This window comes from Adiantum capillus-veneris, chromosome 8 (assembly GCF_014529385.1).
Source record: "Adiantum capillus-veneris isolate H3 chromosome 8, ASM1452938v2, whole genome shotgun sequence".
Taxonomy (NCBI): Eukaryota; Viridiplantae; Streptophyta; class Polypodiopsida; order Polypodiales; family Pteridaceae; genus Adiantum; species Adiantum capillus-veneris.
The window spans coordinates 163,397,045-163,412,893 of NC_140938.1; the positions used below are offsets into that span (position 1 = coordinate 163,397,045).

Genomic DNA, 15,849 nt, shown 5'->3' on the forward strand with positions numbered 1-15,849 from the left:
TAGACTTATGCTTCCCAGCAATCAACATATCATCTACATATAGCACAAGGATTATAGGACTTCCATCATTATCCTTCTTTGTATACAAACAATGGTCTGAATGGCTGCGTTTAAAGCCTTGAGACAGCATAAAAGTATCAAACTTTTTGTACCACTGACGTGATGACTGCCTCAAACCATACAATGCCCTTCTCAGTTTGCATACAAGTTCCTTTCTATCAGGAACTACAAAACCCTCAGGTTGCTTCATGTAGATATCTTCATCAATGTCACCATGAAGAAAAGTTGTTTTTACATCCATTTGATTCAATTCTAAGTCAAGCACTGCAACAAGAGCAAAAAGGACACGCAATGTCGTAAGCTTTACAACAGGAGAAAAAATCTCTTGAAAGTCAATCCCCTCTTTCTGTGCATACCCTTTGGCAACTAACCTTGCTTTATACTTGGGCTTTCCATCAACACATTTGACCTTATAAACCCATTTGTTAGGAAGAGCCTTTCTTCCTTTAGGCAATGGCACAAGATCCCAAGTATTGTTTGCATGCAAAGATTTGATTTCCTCTTGCATCGCAAGCTCCCACTTACTGCTTAACTCACATGATTTTGCCTCTTTATATGTAAGAGGCTCACCCTCATCTGTCAACATAACATGATGCAAAGAGGGGTCAAAGCGCTGTATCAACCTTCTGACACGAGTAGACCTGCGTACCCAATGATCTACATTCTAGGGCACAGGTTCTACATCAGGAGGCAACTCATTTTCAGCATGCTCATGCTGCTGAAAATCATTTTCAGCCATGACAAGTGGCTGTCCATCCTCATTTGGAGCATTTAAATCATGTCCTACCTCTTCTGGCTCAAGGTTAACCGGCTGATTATCAATTTCAGCTTGCGGTAATGCATCCTGAGGCTCTTTTTCAACATCAATAGGTGGCAAGAGAGGCTGAAATTTGACCGATTTCTTGTCAATTTCAGAAGATGTAGCATTTTTCAGCAATTTAGCCTCATTGAACACTACATCTCGGCTGCGTACAACCCTCTTAATTTGAGGCAACCATATCCTGTAGCCCATTTCACCCTCTTCCCCATAACCTAGGAAGAGTCCTTGGATGGACTTGGCATCTAGCTTTGTCCTCAAGTCATTACGAACATGGACAAAAGCCTTGCAGCCAAACACTCTCAAATGATCATAAGAGGAAAGTTTGCCAGACCAAACCTCCTCTGAAATGTCATTTTTCAGCGTACTCTTAGGAGAGCGATTGCATACATGAACTGCAGTTTTCAAAGCCTCTCCCCAAAACCCATGAGGGAGATTAGCCGTGGACAACATGCAACGCACTCTCTCACATAAAGTACGGTTATACCTCTCAGCCACACCATTAGAAGATAGATTATAAGGGGCTGTCAACTCCCTTTTAATCCCATATTCTTCGCAATAACACTGAAATTCAGCAGACGTGTACTCCCCCCCATTGTCAGATCTCAGACATTTAAGCTTTATACCCTTTTGCGTGGTCACAAAAGCATGAAACCTCTTAAATGCATTAAATGTCTCACTCTTATTCTTTAACAAATATGCCCACCCTTTCCTAGTGCAATCATCAATGAATGTAACAAAGTATAATGCACCACCAAAAGACTTAACAGGCATTGGACATACATCGGAGTGAATTAAATCAAGAGCATTAGCTTTGCGCGAGACACCAGAATAATAAGAAGACTTCTTTTGTTTACAATACAAACAGTCATTACAAAAATCTAACTTGGTGCCCTTTACATCAACCCTCTTCAAAGAGGAGAGCACATCAAGTCCCTTCTGTCTCATATGGCCAAGTCTTTTGTGCCACAACTCCAAATGAGAAGCAACTTCGGCCACTGCAAGAAACTTGCTAGGCAAAGCTTTGCCATGTAAATAGTACAATGTACCACTCTTGCATCCCTTGACAATGAGCATTGATCCCTTAAGCAACTTCCATGAACCCCCAACAAAAATGGTTGTATAACCCTGTGCATCCATCTGGCCAACAGACAATAGACTCTTCTTGATGCCTGGTACATACCTTACATCTTTAAGCATAAACTCTTGGCCATTGTTTAATGCCAAGCGCACAGTGCCCATTCCTTCAATGTCACAAGCATGGTTATCCCCAAGGTAAATCTTGCCATACTTGCCTGCATGATAAGAAGCAAAACACTCCACAGATGGAGTCACATGAAATGAGGCACCCGAGTCTACTATCCAAGACTGTGTAAGGCCATCATTTGCAATTAGCAATGCATCAATGGCATCTCTACATGAGATAAGCATGTCTTCTGCATTTGCTACAACAAAATCTGAGGGGCATGAAGCTGCAACCAAGATCTCCTCACTGTCGGATAACTTTGTGATAACCACACTAGAGGATACATTGACAGTCTCTGAATCCTTGGAGGAGGTAACTGCTGATTTTTCCCCTTTCTTATCCTCTGTCTTCTTCTTCTCCTGTGATTCCTTCTTTCTTTCTTGCTCTTTCTTGAAATACCTACAATCTGGCTTCTTATGGCCTTTTCTACCACACTGGTAACAAGTCACATCCTTATCCCTAGACTTGCTTTTGCTCCTGTTTTGAGTCTTGGTACCTGTATTTTGCTTCTGACTTCTGCCTCTCGCATTGTAAGCAGAACTGCCACCTTCCCCACCACTAGACTTGCGTCTAATTTCCTCATTTAAGATGGAGCCTCGCACTCCATCATATGTGAGGTTGGGGCTATTACTCAAAGAAACCACAAGGATTTCCCAAGAGTCTGGCAAAGTCATCAACAAAAATATGGCTTTCAACTTGACATCAAAAAGTTGAAGCCCAATATCCTGTAGCTGACTCATAACACTGGTGAAAGCACTTAAGTGCTCAGAAGCCGACTTGGCTTTGTCGAGCATCATGTTCACCAGTTTGCGCATCAAATGCACCTGATTCACAGGGGTGGCATTCTCATAAGTGGCCTTCAACTTATGCCAAATTGCATGTGCAGTGTCCAAGCCCTTTATGTCCACCAGAATGTCATCGGTCACAGCCATTTTGATATAGGCCTTTGCCATCTTGTTGAGCTTGGCTCAATCCTCATCCGGCATATCCACAGGCTTTACAACCAAAAGGGCGTCCTCACAATCCTTGAGGAACAAAATCCCCTGCATCCTGTACTGCCATAGGTCGAAACCTGTACCGTCAAATCGCTCAATTTCCATCAAGCTCTTGGCATCAGACGACGAGGAAGTAGAGGCCATTTGCACGGATAAAAATGCAGAAGAGAGTGTCTACACAAAATCTGAAAATTTTCACTGATCACAATGTACCGCACGTTGCATACAATGTGCTGAAAATTTCAGCAATTAACAAGTATTCCCAATGCGTACTTGCATAAACCCACAAAAGGCGTACATAAACCTCAATTTGTGTACATAAAAAACAGTCCAATTCTGAATTTTCTGCAAATTTACTGTTTTGGCGCATCAATTTGCATCAAATGGACCTGTTTTGAGTGGGAAAAGCAAGGGGCATTCACAGGAATCGATTTAGAACACCTGCGTTTTGCTGTTTTGACCTGTAATTTTCTGGTTTTTACCTGTTTTGACCTAATTTCAACCTATTTTAGGCTGTTTTGGGAACCCTAATCACCCTAGGTGACACCGGAAGCAAGGGGCTTCGCGATGAAAGCGGAAATTTGACGCGAGAGAAGCCTTTTGCCTGTTGTCCAGCCACCTACGCAAAGCTTCTGAAACCCTAATCTGGCTCTGATACCAGTTGTTGAGCGCGCGGCGGTGTGTGCAAGTGATAGAGCACGCGAAGATGTGCAGTGTGTATGCAGAGAGAGGTGGCGAAAGCCAGCAGGAGAGGAAGCGCTAGCAGAACGAAGAGGGAGAGAGAGAGGGCTCACGTTTTTGGGGAAAACTCAATAATTGAGTTTTGGGTTTTCCCACTTTTATTATAAAAGTGACCTTTAAAAAATGTGTCCAGGTTCAAATAGTATAAAAATGTACAAAAAGGGGTTATTTAGGCCTTTAACCCAACATAGTCAACGTCTTGATGTGATCCCTTTTTCTAGGCATGACATATTGTATGTTGAGCACGTTTCTCTCATGGATGAGCACGAATGTATGGAGATTCTTGAAGAAGAAGGAAGCATGACTCTCGATGAAGTTGAAGCATCACAGGAGCCACAAAAGACTGTCGCTTTCGGCACGGCCCAAAGAAGCAAGCGTTGCAAACCTTTATGAAGTTCAAGTACCGCACGACCCACACATCCGAGTGGGCCGGCGAAGAGTCCCTTCTAGGATTCCGGATGCTATTGGCGATCTCCCTCGACGCCATACAGTTCGGTACCAGTACCTCACTTTGAAAAGGAGGGGATGTCACGTGACACATCCAACCCTATGTGTCCGTGCACAAGCTACAGCATGATCAAGGTTCAGTCAGTCCAGTCAGTCTAGATTAGAAGTGATTTGGCACTTTTTGTGAGTCTATTCGTAGACCGTGCATGCCCAGTCACTTAGCATAGATGCATATCCTCTGGTTGCACACAGCATGACCATCGGAATTCCCATCAGAATCCATTAGAATCGGTTAGGGGAATTTTCCAGTGCATTTAGCCTATTTCCCCTATTTTTGGCATTTTTCACTTATTATTTTTAAGTGACTTTCCAACAAAAGTAGGTAGGGCAATTTTGCTAAGTTAATATGTAAGCAAACCCAAGTTAGCACTTTCTGGCAGAAGAGGCAACAGGAGCTCCCCGCTCAACAGGCACCTTCTCAACAGGAACCATCAAGAACCTCTACGCCCTCAGTGTTTGGTCAACCTCAAGCCCTAAGCCTAGCGTTTTTGGTCTTCACCAACATCCTCCCTAGATCTGGCATTTTCAGCTTTGCAGACATCGCGAGCCTTCCAGTTTGCCTAGCGTTTTTGCTAGCACTACCAAATCTGCTAGCGTTTCCAATATCAGCCCCTTAGCGTTTGCATCAGCATTCACTAACGCCAGCAGATTTCCAGTCAGCCCAACGTTTTTGGTTTTCAGCCCTTACCGCAGCAGATGAGCAGTGTTTTCAGCAGTTAAGATTTGCAGCAAATTCAGCCCTAGTTGGTTGCAAAAGATAGCGATTTTCAGCCCTCGAAAACACAGCCAAAACAGTCATTTTCAGCCACCCAAAACAGCCCAAAGATTAGCAGAAATTCAACAGATAGAAGACCACAGATTTCAGCCCTAAAGTCGTCGTCGTCGTCACCGTCGTCGTCATCGGCATAGTCCCAAGTTGCATCAGTCCATTGCATCCGCATTGTACCACTTGTGCAATCCATAAGTAGACCACTCTCGCCGACGAGAGTGGGGCCTTCGGAGGAGGGTTTTACAACTTCTCTGGTGTCGTATTCTCTCTTCTCTCTCTATCTCTCAATCTCATACACTTGCACGCACATTGTCCATTCACTTTGTTTGTGATCATAGCATTCTCTCATTAAGAACGGAAGGCTCTACCTTCCATAAGAACAAAAGGAACCTTGAGCACAGTTCGGAGCACTCATCTAGAGCAAAGCGCAAACAATCATTCCGCTGTACCTAACAGATAAGTAACTTCAATGAGAAAAAACTCAAATTTCTTAGCTGCAATGTACAATTGACACTCATCCAACCAGGTCAATACCCTTTCTACATTCTTTTCATGTTGTTCCCACAATGCAGAAAAAATGAGAAAATCATCAAGAAAGATGAACACGTATAAACCAACCATATCGCCAAAACGGCCTACCATGAGATGGTTAAACGTACCCACGGCACCTATCAATCCAAAAGGCATAACCACATACTCCCGTTGCCCTCACTCTGTGCGAAAAGCGGTCTTGAAGATGTCGCCTTTGAATACCCTTACCTGATAGTATCCACTTTTGAGATCGACCTTGCTGAAGACCTTTGCCCCATTGAGCCTATCAAGGATATACTCAATGTGAGACATCGGAAACTTGTTCTTGACGGTCATCTTGTTCAATGTCCTGTAATCAACACACAAATGAGACAAACCATCCTTTTTGCGGACAAACAAAATAGGGGCAGCAAACGGACCTACACTAGGACGTATGAATCCTCTAGCCACCAACTCTGTGAGTGGCCGCTCTAACTCTTCTTCTTGGTCTTGTTCAAACGGTAGGGCCCTTACTGACAGGCTGTGCCCCCCCCATAAGCTCGATGCGATGATCCTCCGGCCGCTCAGGTGGGAGACGCGGTGGAAGATCATCCTGCAAAAAGAGATGCTTAAACTTGGTAAACAAAGTTGAACACCTGTTTGGAGCCTGAATACTCTGGGTAACTAGAGCAACATAGATGAATGCCGCTTGTGCTCCTCGTCGTAATTCACGCTTCACTTGCACATGAGAAATAAGAGGCAAAGAATGCAGACCCTCTTCATCACGAATGATTATGGGAGAGTCACTCTTGGCATTCAATGTGAGAGTGTTGTCCTCCCAATCAATGAGAGGATTATGCTCACGAAACCATCTAATGCCCAAAAGAATATCACATCCTGAGAGAGGAAACACGACAAATTTCCTACGGAAAGGAAATTGTTGAACTGTAAACAACACATCAAAGCACTCTTGCGTGATGAGAGAGTCCATACTGGGAGCGAAGCCAGACACCTCAAGAGGAGATGTCTGACTAACCTCTAGGCGGGCTCTCTCTACATGAGAGGCACTAATCACATCATGCATACTACCTGGATCAAACAATACGACAAAACGCTGACCCTTTACATGACCATAACACTTCATGAGAGACTCGTCAATGTGTGTAAGGTGCAGCGGAAGTGAATGTTGAACTTTGCTCAAGATGAGTGCTCCGAACTGCGCTCAAGGTTCCTATACTTATGGAAGGGAGAGCCTTCCGTTCCTGTAGTGAGAGAGTGCAATGGACACAAACAAAATGGTGAACATTGTGAATGAAGGTGCATGAGACTAAGAGATAGAGAGAGAAGAATACGACACTAGAATGTTGTCAAAATACCTCCTCCGAAGGCCCGACTCTTTGTGGCGAGAGCGGTCTACTATTGATTGCACAAATCTCTACAATGCTTGGACTTGCCGACGATGTCGACGACGATGAGGACGACGACGAGACGGGCTGAAATCTGAAAACGCTAATGGCTGAAATCTGCAAATCTTCTATCTGCTGAATTTTGACTCTATGTCGGTGACGATGTCGGTGACGATGTCGATGACGACGATGCAACAACGACGCGCTGAAAATGCAGATGCTGAAATCTGCATTTTCCGGGCTGAATCTACAAACTACGCGGGATCTGACCGTACGGCGATGATCTGCTGGGGGAAGGTGAGATCTGCGAGGTTTGGGACTTCTACTACGATGTCTAACTGCTGAAAACTGAAAACGCTGGTGCTTATTGAGGTTCCGTCGCGATGAATCTGCAAAACGCCGAGGCTGATCTGCAAACCAAAAACGCTAGGGCTGATCCTTTCCTGTTGGAGAAATCTGCTAACGCTAGGGCTGATCTGCTAGCTTGCTGTAGAATCTGCTAACACTAGGGCTGATCTGCTATCTTGCTGTCCCCGGGGCTGATCTGCAAAAACGCTTGGGGGGGGGGGGGGGTGTGTGTGTGTGTGTGGATCTTGCTAAGAAGGTGACTGTTGAACCTTGGTTCCTGCAGCCTCTTCTGTCAAAAAGTGCTAGCCCTAGGTTTCTTTATATACTTGCTTTCTAAAATTGCCCTACCTAGTTCCCAACAAAAGTCACTTGAAAATAATAAGTGAAAATTGGCTAAAATAGGGAAAATAGGTCTATGCAATGTAAAAATGCTCTCGACGGGTTCTGGCTGAAATCTGATGATCATGCTATGTGCAACCACACGATATGCATCTACTCTAAGTGTCTGGACATGCACGGTCTGCGAACACTCACAAAAGTGTCAGATCACTTCCTAATCTAACTAAACTGAACTGAACTGAGCCCTTGCCATGAAGTAGCTTGTCCACGTACACATAGGGTTAGATGTGCGAGTGACATCCCCTCCTTTTCAAAGTGAGGTATTGGTACCGAACTCTATGGCATCGAGGGAGATCGCCGACAGCATCTAGAATCCTGGAAAGAACTCTTCGCCGGCCCACTCTAATGCGTGGGTCATGCGATACTTGAACTTCATAAAAGTCTGCAACGCTTGCTTCTTTGGGCCACGCCGAAAGCGACACAAAATCATTTGTGGCTCCTTCGATGCTTCAACTTCGTTGATAGTCATGCGTCTACCTTCTTCAAGAATCTCCGAGGATGAAAATTTCTGACACCACTTCCAACAGAAAAACATGAACATACCCATTCCATGTAAAGTGACTCAAAAAATTCTAGTTTTACTAAAAGACTGTGCATGCAATGTAGATGAACATATAGACGGAGTGTCAAATCGTTCATCAAACACACGCAAACAATGGGGTCAAATCTTCACTTTTTTATCTAAATCAATCAACTCTAGAAAATCACAATGGAAATGCCGATGCTTGATGCTCGATCCTTCTTGTGCTCTTTTTGATACTGTGTTATGCCAAGGAAGAGACACAGAAAACATTTGAATTCCTTGAATGCAAACATTTCACCTTTTCATGAGTAATCCGCTTACATCCGTGCTCATTCATGAGTGAATCGTGTTCATCGTACAATATGTCATGCCTATGAAAAGGGATCACATAAGGACGGTGACTAAAATACAAGAAAGCATCACGAATGAAACACTCGAACAATGCATGCTGACTAATCATAAAAACACATAGTACTTCCTGGGGGTGGCCTGTGGACCTTGACTCGAGAGCCAAGATCGGTTCTTCGTGATCGAACGAATCTTCCTGTAGGGGTTCTGTGGACCTCGACTCAAGAGCCAAGATCGGTTCTTTGTGATCGAACGAATCTGCAATGAGGTTAGCTTCACTAGAAAAAGCATCAACTAACCCATCATTCTTGTGAACAATCACATCTTTTTCTTGCAAATCATCATGCTCGTGAGAAATCACATCTTGATCATGTAAATCATCATGCTTATCCTTATCATGCTTATCATTATCATGAAAATCATGTGTGTCATGCTTTGGAAAAGAAGAGACTGAGAGAGTCTCCTTTTCCTGATCCTTTGCAATCCATGTCTGCATACTAAAAAAGAGCCGCAACAACTCTTGCATATGTTGGGTTCTCTGTTTGGCCGCCAACCGCGCTTGCTCATGCTCACGCTCCAAGGCTACCGTTCTGTCTTCGGCCGCCAAGCACGCGTGCTCGCGCTTAGGCTCAAAGGCTAACCGGCTTTCTTCGCGCTCGCGAGCGAATTCTACTTTTCTTTCTTGGTGCTCGAGATCCATTTCGGCTCGTCTTTCTCTCTGCTTACGATCCATTTCTGCTCTTCTTTCTGCATTTCTTGCTTCGCGTTCTAACTTCTTGTCCATCATCATCTTGTCAAAAGCCTCCATAGAAGTTAGTGCAATCCTTGGCGTAGATGGGGAAGGGGGAGGGTCAAAAAAACCTCCTGGTGGGGAAAACTCTTCTTCGCCACTCCCAGGCTCACCACCTCCATGCGAAGTATCCATTCCGCTTCGGGTGATGACCATTCACTGAAGTCTTGGGTTCTTAAGTTCACGAGGAACTTGGGTTCTTGTGGGTCTTGGGTTCTTGGGTTCTTGAGTTCTTGAGGTTCTTGAGGTTCTTCTTTCGCTTGCAATCTGTGTTAGAGAAGGATCTTGGATCTTCTCTTCACCCGAGCTCTTCTCTTTCCCACGGGCGCACCCCTTGGCGGCCTTGCGCTCACACCAAGGTTACTTTTTCGCACCTCACGTCGATTGGCCGGCCTCTAAGTGCACAGTCTGCTCTCAATGAGTGAAAAGAGGAACAAGGAGAGGCTGGACAAGCCCTTCTTTCTTGGGTTTCCTGTCACTCTTCAAAAACGCGATTAGGAATAGTCACGCCCAAGTGGACTTGGGTTACGTGCCACCGCAACAAGCAAAAAAATTCTATGGTTCTTTCCTTGAGTGATACAGAACACTGCCAAAGCTCTGATACCAATGTAAGGTGCAGCGGAAGTGAATGTTGAACTTTGCTCAAGATGAGTGCTTCGAACTGAGCTCAAGGTTCCTTTTACTTACGGAAGGGAGAGCCTTCCGTTCCTTTAGTGAGAGAGTGCAATGGACACAAACAAAGTGGTGAACACTGTGAATGAAGGTGCATGAGACTGAGAGATACAGAGAGAAGAATACGAAACTAGAATGTTGTCAAAAACCCTCCTCTGAAGACTCCACTCTCTATGGCGAGAGCGGTCTACTATTGATTGCACAAATCTCTACAATGCTTGGACTTGCCGACGATGAGGACGACGACGAGACGGGCTGAAATCTGAAAACGCTAATGGCTGAAATCTGCAAATCTTCTATCTGTTGAATTCTGACTCTATGTCGATGACGACAATGCAACGACGGCGTGCTGAAAATGCAGATGCTGAAATCTGCATTTTTCGGGCTGAATCTGCAAACTACGCGGGCTCTGACCATACGGCAAGGATCTGCTGCGGGAAGGTGAGATCTGCGAGGTTTGGGACGTCTACTGCGATGTCTGACTGCTGAAAACTGAAAACGCTGGTGCTTACTGAGGTTCCGTCGCGATGAATCTGCAAAACGCCGAGGCTGATCTGCAAACCAAAAACGCTAGGGCTGGTCCTGTCCTACTGGAGAAATCTGCTAACGCTAGGGCTGATCTGCTATCTTGCTATCCCCGGGGCTGATCTGCAATGCAAACACCAGGGCTGATCTGCAAAAACGCTTTGGGGGGGGGGGGGGGGGGTGGATCTTGCTGAGAAGGTGCCTGTTGAACCTGTCCTGTCCTGTCCTACTGGAGAAATCTGCTAACGCTAGGGCTGGTCCTGTCCTACTGGAGAAATCTGCTAACGCTAGGGCTGATCTGCTATCTTGCTATCCCCGGGGCTGATCTGCAATGCAAACACCAGGGCTGATCTGCAAAAACGCTTTGGGGGGGGGGGGGGGGGGGGTGGATCTTGCTGAGAAGGTGCCTGTTGAACCTTGGTTCCTGCTGCCTCTTCTGTCAGAAAGTGCTAGCCCTAGGTTTCTTTATATACTTGCTTTCTAAAATTGCCCTACCTAGTTCCCAACAAAAGTCAATTAAAAATAATAAGTGAAAATTGGCTAAAATAGGTCTATGCACTGTAAAAATGCTCCTGATGGGTTCTGACTGAAATCTGATGATCATGCTATGTGCAACCAGAGGATATGCATCTACTCTAAGTGTCTGAACATGCACGGTCTGCGAACAGACTCACAAAAGTGCCAGATCACTTCCTAATCTAACTGAACTGAGCCCTTGCCATGAAGTAGCTTGTCCACGTACACATAGGGTTAGATGTGCACGTGACATCCCCTCCTTTTCAAAGTGAGGTATTGGTACCGAACTCTATGGCATCGAGGGAGATCACCAAGAGCGTCTGGAATCCTGGAAAGGACTCTTCCCCGGCCCACACTAATGTGTGGGTCATGCGATACTTGAACTTCATAAAGGTCTGCAACTCTTGCTTCTTTGAGCCGCGCCGAAAGCGACAGTCATCTGTGGCTCCTTCGATGCTTCAACTTCGTCGATAGTCATGTGTCTATCTTCTTCAAGAATCTCCGAGGATGAAAATTTCTGAAACCACTTCCAACACAAAAACATGAATTCCATGTAAAGCGATTGGAAAAATTCTAGTCTTCCTAAAAGATTGTGCATGCAATGTAGATGAACATATAGACGAAGTGCCAAACCGTTCATCAAACACACAATCCTTCTTGTGCTCTTTCTGATACTGTGTCATGCCAAGGAAGCGACATAGAATGTGAATTCCTTGAATGCAAACATTTCACCTTTTCATGAGTAATCCGCATACATCCGTGCTCATTCATGAGTGAATCGTGTTCATCGTACAATATGTCATGCCTATGAAAAGGGATCACATAAGGACAGTGATTAAAATACAAAAAAGCATCACGAAAACACTCGAACAAGTTTCATTCGAACAATGCATACTGACTTATCATACGAACACATAGTACTTCCTGGGGGTGGTCTGTGAACCTTGACTCGAGAGCCAAGATTGGTTCTTCGTGATCGAACGAATCTTCCTGTGGGGGTTCTGTGGACCTCGACTCGAGAGCCAAGATCGGTTCTTGGTGATTGATTGAATCTTAAATGAGGTTAGCTTCACTAGGAAAAGCATCAACTAACCCATCATACTTGTGAACAATCACATCTTTTTCCTGGAAATCATCATGCTCGTGAGAAATCACATCTTGATCATGCAAATCATCATGCTTATCCTTATCAAGCAAATCATGTGTGTCATGCTTTGGAAAAGAAGAGACTGAGAGAGTCTCCTTTTCTTGATCCTTTGCAATCTGTGTTTGCATACTAAAAAAGAGTCGAAACAACTCTTGCATGTGTTGGGCTCTCTGTTCGGCCGCCAAACGCGCTTGCTCATGCTCACGCTCCAAGGCTACCCTTCTGTCCTTGGTCGTGGCACTCCATAGCTCTTAACCTGTGAGACAGGTTCTCAATGAAGCATCCCCCCATCATAAATCAAGCACCCCCTCTTTTGTGGTTGACCTGTAATGCATCTGTGAACAAATAGATGCAAAAAGGGGAAGATTTCCATGGCTGCCAAAACCTGCATATCGTTGAAAACGCAGCAAAACAACCCTATAAACACGCATCCGATGCCTACCAATGCTGAAAATGAGCTCCTTGGTCCTAGGTAAAGTCATGGGAAGCTCAAAAATGGAGAGAAATGGCTGAAAATCAGAGTTATCAGCCTTCAAACTGCTCCAAAAAGTAAGTTACGAGTCATCTTCTGCCAAACTTGGTAAATTGGCCAAAAAGTGTCACTTGGCACTCATACATGCAATTATCCACATTGGGCTTCCTGCTTAAAAATCTCTCGAGTGGTGCATCAATTAACTTTACACCAGAGTAATAAAATGTTCCCCTTGTCATTCTAAAGCTAGTGACGCGAATAGATTTCGTGGCCCAAAATAGCAGTTCCCTAAATTGTAGGGGATGCTTCCGTTGGACTCGCATTGGTTATCTGACCATCAATCCTCTTTGGGACCGCATCCAAAAATGCAATGTAGCCGAGCTGTCGGGTACTGCTCTGCTTTTGGGCATCCCTTGTAACCTTTAAATTAGTGGTGAGGGCCTCACTTCTCAGAGCATCTGGACGCAGAGTGTGAGAGTGAAACCCTAACCACTCTCTTATACTTTGATCTGATTAATATAAAAAGAAATACCGAAAGGGGCGCCAGTCTTTGGGGCCAATATCTCTAGGCACGGAACTCCGCCGAGCCAGTGCAAATCTATTGTGATCTGTGAATTGTTTTGAAGTGGTTATTTGGTGCTGTCGCGGTCGATTTTTGACTTGGAGTGTCCAAGTCTGTTACAGAAAGAAAGAGACGAGAGAGAGAAAAGAGACGACATAGGGATGTCAGGTCCAACCCCCAAGGGCCCCCTTGCTTTGTTGCCAAAGCAAGTACTTTCTTTATTTTTGCACAATGCTACTACAATGACTAAATGATGAGATGCTGATGCTAATGGATACTGACGCTAGTGATGCTGGGTACTGGGTACTGAGGTACTGAAGGAGTATTGAGGTTCTATGTCGAAGATGATGATGTCGACGACGGGTACTGCGGGTTCTATGTCGAAGACGGGCAGGTCGATGACGAGGTCTATGTCAAAGACGATGAAGTCGACGACGAGGTACTAAGGGTCTGTGTCGAAGACAAGGGTCTATGTCGACGACAGTTCTGTGTCGAAGACAGTGAAGTCGACGAGACGGGTACTGTTGGTCTACGTCAACGACGATGATGTCGACGATGGTGACTGTGACGATGACGAAGGTGTCTTCATCAAGATAGAGATCTGCGATGACGATGGTGATGGTGTCGTCATCAAGATAGGGACTTCGACGACGATGGATGGGGACGTCGACGACGACGATGGATGGGACGACGACGGTGTCAAGGCTGAAAACTGAACACGCTAGGCTGTCTGCTGAAAACTGAAAACACCACGCTGATATGGGTCTTCTTCTTCTTGAGAAAACGCTAGGGCTCCTGCTGAGGTGCTGCTTGCCTGTTGGGTGCTTGCCTCCTTGTGTCCCTGCTTCTTCTACTTCTGTTGAGTGCCCAATGGGTTTCTTTTATAGATCTTTAGCAATTTGCCCTACCTACTTTTCCAACAAACTTACAAAAAGAATTCCAAAAGTCACTTTTGATAAAATGACTGATAAGAGGTGGTTCATGCGGAAAAATGCCTGCATGATGAAATGAATGTTCTTGTGCAAGAGAGGGTATGCAAGTGTGACTAGCCTCGACATGCACGTCCTACTAGAGGCTCACAAGGGTGCCAGGCTCAGTCCTAAGCTATGACTCATGCTAGATTATGGCAGAAGCGTGTCCACGTGGCGCAAGTGAAGTGCGCATGTGGGGATAGTTGGTTTATTTTTTTAAGTTTTTCACTTATTGCTTTTGGGGCTCTGCTTTTGGGCATCTCTTGTAACCAATAATTAAGTAGTTAGGCCCTCACTTCTCAGAGCATCTGGATGCAGAGTCTGAGAGTGAGCACCCTCCCACTCTCTTGTACTTTGAACACAAATTAATACAATAGAAATACTGAAAGGGGCGCCAGTCTTTGGGGCCAATAACTCTAGGCACGGAACTACGCCGGGCCGTGTCGACTCAAGTGTGAATTGTGAATTGTTTTGAAGTGAATCTCTATTGTGTCGCAGTAGAATCTTGACTTGGGGTGTCCAAGTTTGTTACACGCCAGGCTGTCTTGGCTGGATCTGCAAAATGCTAGGCTGATCTGGATTCTAGATGGGGAATCTGGCAAGGATCTGCAACCAAAGGATGCGGGTTCTCGCGAGGCTAAGGCTCAAAACTGTAAACGCCAGGCTGATCGGGCCTTCTTCTTCTTGTGAAAAACACTGAGGCTCCTGCTGAGGTGCTGCCTGACTGCTGGGTGCTTGCATCCTTGTGTCCATGCTTCTTCTGGGTTTCTTTTATCGATCTTTAGCAAATTGCCCTACTTACTTTTCCAACGAAAGTCACTTATTAATAAATAAGTGAAAAATGTGTACTTTGGCAAAAACGGTTCAATGCTCTGAAAAATGCTCATGCTAACTGATTGTGCAAGAGAGGGTATGCAACTGTGACCGGCCTACGCATGCACTTCCTACTAGAGGCTCACAAAGTGCAAGGCTCAATCCTAAGCTAGGCTGACTCATGCTAGACCATGGCAGAAGCATGTCCACATAGCGCAAGCGAAGTGCGCACGTGACAGCACAAGAGAGAAAAAAACTTTTTGGGGATTAGCGGATTAGTGCAAAATCTTCAAAACTCTGATACCAATGTCAGGTGCAACGGAATTGATTATCGTGAAGATCTATATACCTTCATAAGTTCAGAATAGTCTAAACTCACGAATTATCTAAACTCACGAATTATAAGAGGGAATAAAGCACTCATAAAACTATAAAAGCAAGGGACACAAGACAAGGAAAACAAAAACAAACAAACAAACAAATTAAATCACTTTGTTTGCTACGAAACAAAACTAGATAAAACAAAACATTATTAACTTAAAAATGTTTTTAGAAAAGGCATGTGTAAAATAAGTTGACGCAACTTACTTGGCTTAAAACAAGTACTCAACTTTAAGCAAAAAAAGGATAAGACATCTTAAAAACTTACTCCTAGAAATCAAACTTCACACAACAACTTCTAACGGAACACATTCTTAAGTCCTCAAGTAAG

General features: G+C 44.7%; 1 protein-coding gene across 5 annotated transcripts in view; it reads right to left on the reverse strand.

The window, feature by feature from the left end:
• The window catches only part of LOC147453290 (uncharacterized), an 82,210-nt gene that overhangs the window by 54,190 nt on the left and 12,171 nt on the right, over positions 1-15,849 (reverse strand). The gene's annotated exons all lie outside the window — the stretch shown is intronic.